This window comes from Notechis scutatus, chromosome 13, assembly GCF_049901735.1.
Source record: "Notechis scutatus isolate UNSWTSFEM ecotype Mainland chromosome 13, rNotScu1.2, whole genome shotgun sequence".
Taxonomy (NCBI): Eukaryota; Metazoa; Chordata; class Lepidosauria; order Squamata; family Elapidae; genus Notechis; species Notechis scutatus.
Genome location: NC_142021.1, coordinates 6,689,830 through 6,704,823, shown reverse-complemented (window position 1 = coordinate 6,704,823; position 14,994 = coordinate 6,689,830). Strand labels below are relative to the sequence as shown.

Below are 14,994 nucleotides of genomic sequence, written 5' to 3'. Positions count from 1 at the left end.
GAGGCAGAGCTAATCCTTGCATGCTTGGGATGTTTAAAAAGATGTTTGGAGGTCTCTTTGTGAACAAAATATCTAGTCATTTGCAAGGTGCGGGGTTAGCAAATTGCTGGGGGAAAGGAATTGGGAAACTGCTTAAAATCCAAAAACCAGAAGCAACCCAGTAAAAAAAACAATATTATTTATATTAGGAGTGTCCCCACCCCTTACCATAGTAACTCGAGTACGATAGCACGGGAAGATCTCTGTATTCAAAGAAGAGCCCCCTTTAAAAAACAAATTGCACAAGTTGGCTTCAAAGGTTCATTGGTCTTCGCTCCTGCCACATGGTTAACCCAATCATGGTTTATTCCATGAACCCTGTTCCAGGTTTATGTGGCTCTATCCGGGACAGCGAGCTAAGAGCTGAGCTCATATCATAGTCAGACTAAAAATGCCGCATATTTATAAACTTTATACCCGGTGTTGCTTAACAATTAAGGCACAATTGTGAGTATTTGACAGCTGGTCCAGCTCCTATGACATCAAGTATTGCTAGATAAAAGGAGAAAAAACAAATGGGCCCAGTATCCAACATCACTCTGTAGGCCAGAGTTTGATGATTAAGGCACCAGGCTAAAAAAATAGGAGACTGTGAGTTCAAGTCCCAACTCAGCTATGAAAGACTGCTAGGTGGCCTTGGATCTGGGAGTTCTAGTCCCAGCTTAGGCATGTGACTTATCTCTGAGCGACTTTGAGCCAATCCCCAGGATTGTGGGAGTTCTAGTCCCACCTTAAGGATGAAAGCCAGCTGGGTGACTTTGGGCCAATCACTAGGAGACTGGGAGTTTTAGTCCCACCTTAGGCATGAGAGCTGTCTGAGTGACTTTGGGCCAATTACCAGGAGTCTGGGAGTTCTAGTCCCACCTTGGGCATGAAAGTCAGCTTGGGTGGCTTTGGCTCAGTCTCAGCCCAACCCACCTCATAGCATTATTGTTGTGGGGAAATTTAGGAGCAGGAAGGCGTGCTGGATGTGTTCACCAGCTCAAGTTATTTGCAAAAATTAAATAAAAGCAGGATACAAATCAATAAAAAAAAACTCATGGTACAGATCATTGTGGATTTAATGGGTCCCCATGCAATATTTAATGGAACCTAAGCGTTGCCCTATACTTTTTAAAAACAAGTTCATCGTGGTTTGAATCCAGTCATTCTCTCTTTTTTGCCCCCAAAATTCTAATCTTGTCACCTCTCCAAGGTCCAACTTTCAACCTCTTTACAGAACAACCATCCAGCCATCGCGACCCCCACCCCCACGTTTTCTACTCCACTTCCAGCATTTTTCCAGAGTGTTGTTTGGAAACAGTTCGGTGTTATTAACCAACCTTGGTTATCAACCCTACCGGCTTAAACCCGGTTATTATTATTTTTTACCAAGTGCAACCAGGCAGGCGCGGTTCTGGTGATAGTGGAATTAAAAGCCATTCCTTGCTGCCCAGCCCTTCCCCCCACACTCCTCCAGACCCCACTGAGCCGAGGCTGTCACAGACCACATAATGGCTGAATGGCAAATGCGATTCACTTTGGCCTCTCCGGGCGCTGCTTGCCCGCCCCAAACCCTTTGGAAGGCGACATCTGCTGCGGGAGTGGTGGAAACTAAGCCTTCTCGTAGGAGGCGCAAGGATTTTCCACTTGGGGCAAAGCCCCCAAAGGGCTGTTTGGAAGGAAGAGGAAGAGGAGGAGGAGAGGGGAGGAAGGAAGGACGACACAATAGTAGCAGTGAGTGTTGTGCAGGAGAAGGAAAAGGGGGAAGAGAATGAAGAAGATCAGAAGTAGTAGGAGAGAAGGAAAAGCAAAAAGGGAGAAAAGTCATCCCAGAGGGAGTGGAAAAAGAGAATGAGGAAAAAGGAGAAACGGTGCTGGGGAGGAGGAGAGAAAGGAGAAAGGAAAAGGAAAAAAGGGTGATAGTGGAAGAGGGGGTGAGTCAGAAGGAGAAAGAGAAGTAGTAGTGATGGAGGAAGAGGAATAAGGAAGAGAAAACCCTCAAAGGGCTGTTTTGAAGGAGGAAGGAGAGGAGAGGAGGAGGAAGAAAGAAATAGGAGTAATGGTGGTTATGGAGAAACAGGAGGAGGAGAAAAATTAGCAATGGTGGTAAGGAGGAGAAGAAAAAAGGGGAAGAGAAGTAAAACGAAGGAAAACGAGGAGGAGGAGAAGTGATGGTGGTAGAAGAGAAAGAAAAGGAGAAAAGTCATCGTGGTAATAGTGGAAGAAAAGAATGAAAAAAGGAAGGAGCAGTGGTGAAAGAGGGAGAGGAGGAGAGACAGGAGAAGGAGAAAAGGGAAAGGTATGACAGTGGAAGAGAAGGAGAATGGGGAGGAAGAGGAAGAGAAGTGACAGTGGTAAAAGGGAAGGAAAAGAAAAAAGTTGTAGCAGTAATAGTGGGAGAAAAGAATGAGGAAAAGGAGAAGTACTGGTGGCAGAAAGAGAAGGAGGGAGAAGAGGAGAGAGAGAGAGTGAGGGGGAGAAAGAAGGGATGATGGTGGAAGAGGAGAACCAGGAGGAGGAGGAGTAATGGAGGAGGAGGAGGAATAAGGAAGAGAAACCTTTCAGTGAGTAGGGTTGAGATGTTTTTCAAATTCCCAAAATCACAAGCTACTTTTCTGGAAGAGGAAGAGAAGGAAATGAAAACGGAAGAAGAAAAGTGGTGGACAAAAAAAAGGAAGAGGAGAGGTTAGTGATAGAAGAGAAGAATGAAAAGAGGAGTAGTAGTAGTGGAAGAGAAGAGTACGGAGAAAGAAAGGGCAGAAAAAGAGAAGGTAAAAGCAGTGGTGATGGCAGGAGGAGGAGGAGGAAGAAGCGGCGATAAGCAGAAGAACCACCAAGGAAGTACGTAGGGATGGGGCGCTTTCAAAACTCCAGACTCACAAGCTACTTTTCTTGACGTTCAAAAGATACCCCACCAACCAAGAAGGGGAAGAAATGTAGACTTCCCACTGCTCACCTCACTGCCGAGAGGTTCTCCACGCCATTTTCTCATCCACTCTTGAAAGAGAATCCAAAAAAACAAGAGTCAACTCCAGAAGGTGGAAGTCAACCACCCAACGGTAACCTCCAGAAATCAAGACGGCCTCAACACAACTCTTCTTCTTCCCGCTGACCTACTGAGGGCCGTGGGACAACTCACAACCCCACCAGGTCCACATGCCCAACATCGTCCCAGTCTGGGCTTCAGGAATGAAGGCCAAGCTGCTGCTGCTTCTTCTCCCCTTCTCCTCCTTGGGAAGACACACCCACCCCAATCTAGTTAAACACTGTTTACACACGCTGGTCTTCCAACGAGCCCTTTTAAAGATATTAAAATCTTTCAGGCAGTCCACATGCTTACCAAGCCAAAAAAAAAAAAAGTAGTTTAATTTAAAAAGAAAAATCCAGGGTATTAAGCAAGACAAATTCCATGTTCCCAGTTCTTTAAAGGAAGCAAGCAAACAAACAAGAAAAACAAGGTTGCCAATTTTTCGGACACATTTTGGAAAAAAGCCGGAGAAATTTATTCCACAGGATGTTCAAAGACAACCTTTTCTGAACACCTGGTTGACACCAGGAACGTTAGTGTGCAGAAAGTGTCTTTATTATTTTTAATAAAAGGAACAGGTCCATAATTTAAGAAGTCAACCATGCAAAAACAACTTGGAAGGTCCTCTCTCTTTAAACAAGCCAGAAGCACTGTAGAGCCCATATCAACCAGCTAAAACATGAAGTTTTAGTTGCAAAATGTATTCTTTATTTATTTGTTATAAAGCTTCAGCTGCAACATTTATTCTCAATTAACAAACAGTGTTATTTCCCCTAAGAAACAGAGAAAGGAAAGAAAATCTGGAATGTTTTAAGCTCAGACCCACCTTAAAGATGACAATATTTGCTTTATTTCTTCGCTGCTTTTGGTTATCCTGGTTTATAGAAGCTCCAAAGCGGGATTGTAGTCCTAGATCATAAGCCAACATGGTTTGAAATTGTCTAACCCCTTTGGGGTGTGTTAGGCAGCACACAGCAATTAATTACTTCCAGCAGGATTGGCAATACAAGTAATTGACAACAGTTGAAGTTTTTTTTCCTTTATGGGCAACTGATACAATCAACACAGAAATAAATACTTTCAGACGCCACATATATCTCCTTATAAAACTGCACAGATCCTTTCCGCTGTCAAAACACCTCTCCTTAAAACAGTATCAGCCATGTCAAATAAATAGCCAAACTTTGTAATCAATTAGCATTTAACCATCAGAAAAATGCAATTCTATCCACAGAGTTTTGAAAGAGCCCTTTCTTCGCTTTCTATCTTCCTTCTTTTTCTTCCCCACCCCTGGAAAAAACGAGAAGCATCTATACAAGCAGGAGATTTTTAACCAGCTTTTATTAGATAGAAAAATATATCCGCCTTTCAAACAGCAAGCCGACAAAACTTGAGGCTTTTTTTTGGGGGGGGGGTTAACTTTAGGATAGTCCCCTTCTCTTTACCAAGTTATGTTTTTTGGGGGGAGGAATTGAAAGAAAATAGCAGAGAATGACATTTTTTTAAATGGAAAGTTACAAACTCTTCTTCTTCGGGAGGCGCTTGGTAAAACTAACAAAACCAGAAAGTGCCAGCTGGTAAAACAGATTAAAAAAAATATGGGGGGTGGAAATTTGCTAAATGGTAAGCTGCCATTTCTGGTATCCTCAAGTTTGAAAGTAGTTTGAAAAGTTAAGTCTACTAACTTTTCCCCATTTTTTTTTTTTTTTTTTTGAAATGAAAAATCAAAGCCTCTCCTAAACAGAATTCTAACACCTCCAAACTTTTCGGTTTTCTCTTGCAAATATTCTCCAATTAGCTAGAGACCCCAACCTGCATTATTATTTTTCCTCATTTTAAAAAAAGTGACTTCTTCTCTTGATGCAGGTTTTTTTTTAAAAAAATGGCCCTTCCTTAAAGGTGACATGGGGGGGAGAAAAACCTCCACACACATATACAAACTCAACTATCCAAGAACCAACACGGGTCTGTCTTGTTTTCCAATGCAAGCCTTGATTTAAAAAGATATATATATATATATTACAAAACAGACTGTCCCTGACATGGAGCGAGATTTCCTGTTTGGAAAAGGTAAAAAGCTAAGAGAGAAATAATGCATCCAAGGGAGAGGGACGGTTAAGAAATACGAAAATACTGATATAAATAACTAGTCTATTTCGAAGACCCCCTCTGCAGTCTCTCGCCATAGGTTTTCCTCACCCATTTTGGGAGAAGGGGCTGGCAAGGGGGGGCAAGGCAAAACAGCTGCAGGCTTGCACACACACACACACACATAATTCCTAGGTTTCTAGTCCCTTTGAATCTAGGAGAAATAAGCTTCCCAGATCTTAAAAAGAAGAGGAGAGAAGGAAGAAGCTATGTGGCAAAGGTCAAACTCAGGGAGGGAATGCAGGGGGTCCCCGGTCAAGAAGGGAGGGGGGAAGGTCACCTTTCAAGCCCACCAGGGACGAAACGAAACGCCCCCCCCCTCCACCCCAATGCACAAGGGAAGGAAAGCAACCAACCTTCTTCCCCCTAATTTTTTTCTTCCTATCTAAAGGGGGTACTTCTTTTATTTCGTTCCTTCCACCCACTAAACCCCACAGCTGTTTTATTGCACAGGGCTCCCCCCTCCCAAAACCCGGGCGTGCAAATACACGCGCGCCTTGCCCGGACACACACACACACACCCTTTGCAAAAGACCCGACCCACCTCGCAACTACCTGCCCGGGGGTGGGTAGGTGGGTAGTTCCTTCCCAAGGGAGGAGGGAGGTTGCTCCTCTCCCTTCCCCTCCCTCCCCACTCTCGGCCGAAGCAAACCCCCCAACCCGCACAGCTGCGCTTGCCTTTGCTAATGGGTCGCACGCCCCCTCCCCACTCCTCCTCCTCCTCCTCCTCTTGCTCCCGGGAGACCCGGCGGAGCCAACAAGGCAGCGCAGGGGGGAACGCGCAGGCACGCGCAGCACACACACACACACCCCCCTACACACACACCCCTACACAAAAGAGTGGAAAGCAGCCTGTCGCCAGCCAGGCAGGCAAGGCGGGCACCCATTCACTCGCGCCGCCGCCGCCAAAGTTTTTTGCAAGTCCGTCCGGGGACGCGCGGGACCGGACACCCCAACCCCCAATTCTTGCATTGCAGAGCCCCCCCCCCATCCCCTGAAACCCTCCCCCCACCCCACCCCCCAGCTCTGGGGGTTAGGGCGAAGATGCCCCAGAGAGGGAGCAAGGTTTTGCAAAGCAAGCAAGCAGCAGCAGCAGCAGCAAAAGAAGCGCAAAACTGGCATTGCTTCCTTTCCTTCCTCCGGCCCGGGATTTGGGGCAAGCTGCGCGAGTCCTTTGTGTGTGTTTGCGCTCCAGCGGGGCAGGACTCGCACCCAGCGCCCTTGCCCGGGGTGTGTGTGTGTGTGCGCGCCCTGCCTGTGCCACGCAGCCCGTCTCTCTTGCCTCTTTTTCGCGGCTTGCTTGCTTGCAGCGCAGCCCCGCGGGCGCGCATATACCCATCCATGCCCACGTCCGCATCCCCACGCGCGCGCACACACATACACGCATGCATGCATACACACACACACCCCTCTGCTGGAGGAACCCCCCCTCCCCTTTCCTTCCTTAGCCAGGGAAGCTGGCGGGAGCCCCCCTCTCCCTTACCTTTGCAAAGGCATGCTTCGTCCAGACTGCCTTCCTCCTCCTCCTCCTCCTCCGGCTTGCGCGACCCCCGCCCGCCCGCCCGCCCCCCAAAGCCGGGTTCACCGCCGCGCGTCTCCCATCTCACCACCTTCCTCCCAGCGCCATCTTGCAAGCTTGTGACGTCGGGAGCCGCGCTCACCCCTGACCCATATTTGAATAGAAGCCAGCAGGGGAAAAGGGGAGGGGGAGAAGGAAGGAAGGAAGCCAGGGGAGGGGGCAGAGGGAGGAGGAGGAGGAGGAGGAGGATAAGGCAGGGAGGGAGGAGGGAGGGGCACCCTATAGTCAACCAGCCAGCCAAGCCAGCCAGCCAGCTTCTTGCAAAGGACCAGCCTAAGGATCGGGTCCTTTGCAATAGGGAGGATTTGGGGCTGGGGGGCTTCGGCTTGGCTTGCAACGCGGTGGGGGGCGGCGTGTCCGAAAGCTGCAGCCGGCTTTTGGCCAAAAAAAAATAAAAAAAAAGTGGGGTGGGGTGGGTTTGCACGCGCACGAGGGCACCCGAATGGCATGCTTGCGCGCGCGTGCATGCACACCCACCCACCCCTCACTCACTCATTCATTCATTCATTCATTCATTCACTCTCTCTCTCTCGCCCTTGCACGCGCGCAGATACACGCGGGCTGTCTGGGGCTCCAACTACCCCCCCGCAGATCTGCTTGCCGGGCGTGCAAAAGAAAACAGAAAAAGAAAAAGGGTGGGAGGCGAAGAGAGGAGGGGGTGGGAAAGGGAAAGGGGATGCGCGGCGGGGGCGGAGGACGCGCTAATTGGAAGGTTTCTGATGGGGGGGTGTCTCTTTTTCTCTCTTGTTCTTTCTCTCGCTCTCTTTCTCTTTCTCTTTTTTCTCTCGCTCTCTTTCTCTCGCTCTTTCTGTCGCTCGCTCGCTCTCTTTCTCTTTCTTTTTCTCTTTCGCTCGCTTTCTTTTCTCTCTCGCTCTCTTTCTCTCGCTTTCTCTCTGTCGCTCTCTTTCGCTCGCTCTCTTTCTCTCTCTCTTTCGCTCTCGCTCTTTTTCTCGCTCTCTCTCTTTTTCACTCTCTCTTTTCTCTCGCTCTCTTTCGCTCGCTCGCTCTCTTTCTATTTCTCTTTCGCTCTCTTTCGCTCGCTCGCTCTTTCTTTTTTCCTCGCTCTTTCTCTCGCTCTTTCTCTGTCGCTCTTTCGCTCGCTCTCTTTCTTTTTCTCTCTAGCTCTCGCTCTCTTTCTCTCTTTTCACTCTCTCTCTCTCTTATCTCTCTCTTTCTCGCGCTGTCTTTCTCTCTCACTTTCCTATATAGATGCGCCCCTCCTCGTGGTGGGGGGGTTGTTGAAAGTGGGACACAACCGCTTGGTCACCCGCGCCAGAATTGCGCCGGCTGGTGGAACGGTGCGCGGTTTTTTTTGGCTCGCTGGCGGAACCGGACGGGCTTCTTGTGCTAGGTGTCGGTGGGTGGGTTCCTAAGGAACTGTTTACTGGAGAAAGGTGGGTCGGTGGGGGAAACGAGACAGCTCAGGATGCCGCGCAGGGGACAGCATTCGTGTCGCCTAGCTCCTCTCGCGCTGCGATCCAAAACTCCTCGGGAGTAAGAGGCGCGGAGGGCAACGAAAGGGTTACTCTCGGCTCGCAGCCTTTCAAAGAAGCGATACTTTTAAACCTAACCTTTCAAAAAAGAAAAAAAGGGGGGGGGGGGGAGAAGCAGAAGTTGATGTCCCACAGAGGCACAGATGACTCCAGCTCCCATCACACCCGGCCAGGCCATGAGGACTCCAGCTCCCATTACATTCTCCCCATCTGGGGACTCTGTCTCCCAACCTTTCTGCAACCTCCCCCTCCCCCCAAAAATAAATATGCACCTAAAGATACTGGAAGAACATCTGGGTCTATCTTGTACTTTCAACATGGTTCTAGTTCAGGAGTCCCCAAACTTAGCAACTTTTAAGACTTGTGGACTTCAACTCCCAGAATTCTCCATCCAGCACAGTTGGCTGGAGAATTCTGGGAGTTGAAGTCCACAAGTCTTAAAAGTTGCCAGGTTTGAAGACCCCTGTCTTCAATTCTACAGACAGGAGATGTCTGAGCCAAGCGGGGACACATCTGGCGATCTTCTCCCCTCCTAACTTTGGCCCAGAGAGTGGTTAGGAGAAACATCCCAGCCTTTTAACATCTGCTTTGTTTTGGAAGGCTTTAGGTTGTTAAGCAATCCTAAGAATGGAGCACAGCCTTGGAAAGGAAACTTGGAAATGAGGTCAGTTCTGCCTTCACACACACACACACACACCCCTCTTCCTCCCCGATTCCTGCCAAATGGATTGGAGAGGGAAAAGATGGGGGCTGCCAAAATTCCAGAGGATACTTTTTGTGGGTCCAACTTTCCTTTAACTTGATGCCCTCCAGATGTGATGGCTGGCTCTGCCAGGGCTGGTTGGAGAATTCTGGGGTTGACACATCTGGAGAAGAAAGAGCCAGCATGTGTGTGAATCTTTATTCACAGCAACAACAACAAAAAAAGCAAGCAGGATCTACTTCTAAGGTAGGACAGGATGCAGTTCAAATATCTTGAAAGGGAGCATGACTGGCTAGTGAACTAATCAGGATGATTAACCAGGAACGTGTTATTTTAAGGTGCAAGGGTTTATTTTTGGTGGCTTACTAGTCCAAAGCTTTTCGAGGTCTGGTGTTCTTTAATAAAAAGTGCCCAAGATTATTGACATTAGAAAAACAGATCATCATTACCAGTATTTAGAACTGTGGTGTCCCTGCTGCTCTCAGAGCTTGGTTGTATTTCTTGCAGACATTTCATTACCAAACTAGGTAACATCATCAGTGTAGTAGAGAGTGGGGTTTACTCTCATTTTATACTCTAGTAGCTTCCTGTATTGGTGGGAGTTTGATTAATTAGAAAGATATATTTTTTTCTTAAAATCATTGTTTCATTTCTTTCCTACTTTCCCTTCCTTCCTACCTTCCTTCCGTCCATCTCTTAACAAACCCTTTCAAGCCAGCCCTATTTCAAGCCCAATTTATTTATTAAATTTGTACAGCCTCTCAACCAAGTGACTCTGTGCCTCTTGCAACAATTAAAATAGACTCAGAAACAAAAAAACAAATCCAGAAAAACAAACATACCCACCACCAGTAAACAGAAAGACAGTGTGTGTGTGTGTGTGAGAGAGAGAGAGAGAGAGAGAGAGAGAGAAGAACGAAAAAGAAAGGCCAAAGAGAGTTGTTTCCAAGCACTTTACGTTTGGGGTGCTTTTTTTTAAAGAAAAATATTTTGTATTTATTGTTTGTTATGCTTCCTTAAGACAAAAGTTGGAAGGTAATAAAACTAGGAAAGAGCCAAGGATTCATCCAGGACTTATCTGCCGGGAACATTACTTTGATTGTTCACTTGCTGTGGCCCCCAATTTTTTTTTTGACCCAGATGTCTTTTATTCCAAGCCCCCCTGTCCCCCCCCCCTCAAAAAAAGGATTGCCCAGGCAAATAAAGATAAGAGATGGACCAATAATCTGTTGTAAGATATTTGACCTTTAGCTTTTTTTTTTGCAACCTATATAAACAGAAGAACCAGGAGCTAGAATGCAAAATCCTACAGGAAGTCTGCAAAAATTCCTAGGAATGGCGTCTCTGGAGCTCTCTGCCAATCTTCTGGAAAACATGGAATTAAAAATTTGTTTCCTTTTTTAAAAAATTGAATTTATATGATCCCCATCTCACTAACCAATAACTCTGGGCAGTTTACAGAACTATAAATAGTCGAACAAAACAATTCAAAAATTAAGAACATTAAAACCGGGGTGTCCAATCTTGGCAGCTGTAAGATTTGGGGACTTCAATTCCCAGAATTCCGCTGTCACAGTTGGGGAATTCTGGGAGTTGAAGTCCACATGACTCAAAGTTGCCAAATTTTGAGAAATGCTGCTGTTCAATTCGTTGACTTCTTCCCAATCTGCAAATTTTACAAAGTTGGGCAGGCTCATTATCTCAACTGCTTGCCACAGCTGATGCTGGCTGGGAATTTGGGCTGGGTTCTCCCTGAAGCACGTGAAGAGGATGCAAAATAATTCTAACCACCAAGGACAGAGCTTAATGAAAACTAAATTAGCTGGATTAATAAGTGTTTAGCATGCTGTTTTAAGCAGTTGATGATCTCAAGAACTCCGCCCTCCGTTGGGGGACTCCAGCTATCAAAATACCTTGTATGACTTCTGGACTAATGCATCACTTCCTACTTTCTTCAAAAAAGATGTTGAAACTCTAGAACAGGGGTTCCCAAACGGGGGTACGAAATGATAGTCCAGGGGTGCAAAAACTTCCATTTAGAAATGTCAAACTTATAGTGTATATGCATAACTACCTGGATACCCGTACTTCGCTACGAAACTATGTGATCGCGCTTAGTTTTTGGGGAGGAAAATAAGGGGAAAAATTGTGCGTCTGCCTACCAGCATCCATCGGTATTCATCTGGCGGGCCTCCTGTCTGTGAGAGAGTTGAGGGCTGTTTCGAAACTGAAAGTATTTGCTGTGTGAGCAAGGAGACAGCAAGGAGCCTGGATGTTCAACTGTTCTGTACTAAGCTGCTTGGTGCTGTGAAAGTAAAACTGAAACTGAACCTCCTCTCCTCGTGTTTTGCCTTTGGAAGAGATTTCTTTTCAGGTGGGGAGGGGGAGTAGAACTCCTTAGCATCAGAGCGTGTTAATAATATAGGAAATGCTAATGCTCCGATGGTCATTTCGAAAAATCCTTTCTTAGTGAGCGCTTAGAAGCCAAGAGGAACATGCCAAATTTCAAGTTTGTAGGCTTTACGGTTCTGGAGATTTTGTGATGATGTGTGAGTGGTATTTCACTTATATATATATAGATTTACTGATTAAACGTGTTTTCTCTTGGGTCAAATTTGTAATTATAACTTACCATCTTTTGCACAAATAATAGTAAAAATATATTGGCCCAAGTTTTATGGTCCTTTTCTTACTTTTAAGAAGCTTAGAAGGTCACAAAAGGGATAACATACAAACAAACGCAACCCTGGGACGTTGCAACCGTCATAAATATGAATCCAAATTTTTATGACGGGGAGACAGTGGCAATAGCCCTAAGTGTGAAAATCTTTTTTGAACCCTGCTGTCACTTTCCATGGTCACTAAATGAATGGTTTTAAGTCGAGGACTACCTGTAACAGAGGTAAAACTAAAAAAAAAAAGAACCCTTCACACCAAACATTCAAGACAGAAAAAGTCAAACTTCATCCATGTTTATATCTCCATGGAGAGAAAGAACTTTGCAGAAAACTGATGATTAAAACATGAAACCTTAGCTTTTCCCATAATGCTGAAAAGATTAATATGGAATATGACATTCCTGGAGCTGCTGCAGGATTGAAATTTAACGGGAATGTTACCAGTTTTTTTTTTTTAACATAAAGCAAATATTCAAGAATGAACAGAAGTGGAAACGAGCTGATGCATTTTGCAAGCCAATGGCCCAGAAGCCATCAGAGTTGATAGTCCGAATTTGGAAAGAAAGAAAAGAAGAAAAAAGTTCTCTGTGGAATATAAACTTTCTCACATGAACTCTGTGAACTTCAAAACTGAATAAAATCTCATTCATCATTTCCTAATCTTGCAACCCACATTAGGAACCAGATCCAAGATTTAAGAGGAATCAAAAAAGACACACTTCTTTTTTTTTTTTTCAGGGGAGGAAGGAAAGAAATAATTTTGGAAGGACATTCCTGTGACCTACAGCTGCTGGGTTGAGTCATCATGATTTCAGAGAATTTGCTTCCTCACATGATGGGGTAAAAAGCAATAGAGTCAAAAATCTGACATTTAGTTTTCCTTCACCCGTGTTTTCACCGATTTCGTTCTCATTTTCCGGTCCATGCACTAGTATATGTGGAAAATATTCATAAATCATAAAAATAACACAAATTGGCACCCCCAAAAAAGTTGAGACTCTTAGAAAGAGTGTAGAGAAGAGCAACAAAGAGGATTAGGGGACTGGAGGCTAAAACATATAAAGAAACGGTTGTGGGAATTGGGGATGTCCAGTTTAACGAAAAGAAGGACTAGGGGTGACATGACAGCAGTCTTCCAATATTTGAGGGGCTGCCCCAAAGAAGAGGGAGTCAAGCTATTCTCCAAAGCACCTCCAGGCAGGACGGGTGGAAACTAATCAAGGAGAGAAGCAACTTAGAACTAAGGAGAAATTTCCTAACAGTGACAACAATTAATCAGTGAAACAACTTGCCTCCAGAAGTTGTGGAAGCTGCACCACCGGCGATTTATAAGAAGAGATTGGAGAAGCATTTGTCTGGAATTGTGTAGGCTGGATGAGAAGACCTCCAAGGTCCCTTCCAACTCTGTTATTCTGTTATTAAGTGACTGTGTCTCGTTGCCCCTGCTTGCAAAATGGTTCAGGTCAAATCAAGAAGTAAAAGGATGTAGTTTTTTTTTTGTGTGTGTGTGAAGCTGTTCTGCTCAGCTTCCTTGCTATCCCTGCCTTTCAAGGTCAGATTCTCAGCTGCTGAATGGCTGAACCAGTATCCCTTCCCTCCCTCTCTCTCCCCCCACTCTCCCTCTTTCTCTCATTCTCACCCCTCTCTCTTTCTCCCCCTCTTTCTCTCTTTTTCTCTCTCTGTCTCTCATTCTCTTTCTTGGTTTCTTTCCCTCTCTCTTTCTCCCCCTCTTTCTCATTCTCTCCCCCTTTCTCTCTCTTTCCCCCTCTCCCTTTCTCCCCCTTTCTCTCTCTTTTTCTCTCACTCTCCCCCCTCTTTCTCTTTCTCCCCCTCTTTCTCTTTCTCTTTCTCTCTCTTTCTCATTCTCTCCCCCTTTCTCTCTTTCTCTCTCTTTCTTTTTCTCTCACTCTCCCCCCTCTCTTTCTCTTTCTTCCCCCTTTATTTTTCTCTCCCCTCTCTTTCTCTCTCTGTGTCTCTCATTCCCCTCTCCTTCTTCCCCTCTTTCTCTTTCTCATTCTCTCCCCCTTTCTCTCTTTCTCTCTCTTTCTTTTTCTCTCACTCTCCACCCTCTCTTTCTCTCTCTTTCTCCCCCTTTATTTTTCTCTCCCCTCCCTTTCTCTCTCTCTTTCTCTCTGTCTCTCATGCTCTTTCTTGGTTTCTTCCCCTCTCTCTTTCTCCCCCTCTCCCTTTCTCCCCCTTTCTCTCTCTTTTTCTCTTACTCTCCTCTCTCTCTCTTTCTCTCTCTTTATTTTTCTCTCCCCTCTCTTTCTCTCTCTCTTTCTCTCTGTCTCTCATTCTCTTTCTTGGTTTCTTCCCCTCTCTCTTTCTCCTCCTCTCCCTTTATCCCCTTTCTCTCTCTTTTCTCTCACTCTCCTCTCTCTCTCTCTCTTTCATTTTCTCTCCTCTCTCTTTCTCTCTCTCTTTCTCTCTGTCTCTCATCCTCTTTCTTGGTTTCTTCCCCTCTCTCTTTCTCCCCTCTTTTTATCTCTTTCTCATTCTCTCCCCCTCTTTCTTTTTCTCTCACTCTCCCCTCTCTCTCTCTCTCTCTCTCTCTCTCTCTCTCTCCCCCACCAGCCCAACAACGATGCCATCATCCCCACATCTGAGCACTGAGGAATCACATGCTACTCCTTGGGCAAGGTTGCTAAGTGGGTTGCTAGGTTCAATTGGCTATCGCCCTCCACGGTTATAAATTGCCGTTGCCCTTCTGGTCTGGTCAGAGCCCCCTCCCCTCAACAACAACAATAACCTCCAAGCTGGCACAGCAGCGTAGGGAGAAGGTGGGGGGGCAAGAGAGAGGCCACCGATGCTCCTAAGCTCATGGCTGATACCGCCAGAGAGATCTGTGGAAACCAATCAACTTCCTGGAAGGCAAAAGTTCTTTTTCAGAATTCAAGCAACATTAAAAAAAAAGACAAATTCCTGTCTTCTCAGTGTTTAAGATGGGTGGGGGTGGGTGGGGGGAAAACAGCCGAAAAAAAAGCAGGATGAACATTTTTCTTGCCTCTTGGACATGTCTACCAACCTCGCCCCCCCTGGAACAAGCATGTCCTGTTAAAGGTTTGCAGCTGTATTTTCCTAGACTCTTCAACCGGCTAATCAGAAACCTTTTGAGCAATTAAGTGTTTGAGCAGAGCGATCCAGATGTTCGGTGACTGACATGCTACAATGTCAGAGTTCTTTGATAAGCCCCAGAGCTTGCTAGCCAGAAACCAGTTGCTGCTCCTTCACAGCCAATACATACCTTCATTCACTTGCAAGCAATGCGTTTGCTCCCAAACTTGTAGTTCTACTCATACCTCCAGTTCTGGTTACCAAGCTGCACTATCTGGGACTGCAGAGTA

At 45.9% G+C, this 14,994-nt stretch overlaps 1 protein-coding gene across 1 annotated transcript in view; it reads right to left on the bottom strand.

The window, feature by feature from the left end:
* Positions 1–6,725, bottom strand: part of HIC2 (HIC ZBTB transcriptional repressor 2) — an 84,556-nt gene extending 77,831 nt beyond the window's left edge. The window contains exon 1 of the mRNA XM_026686672.2: positions 6,681–6,725. The gene's annotated coding sequence lies outside the window, so the exon portion shown is untranslated. The remainder of the gene's footprint in view (positions 1–6,680) is intronic.
* Positions 6,726–14,994: the final 8,269 nt, after the last annotated feature.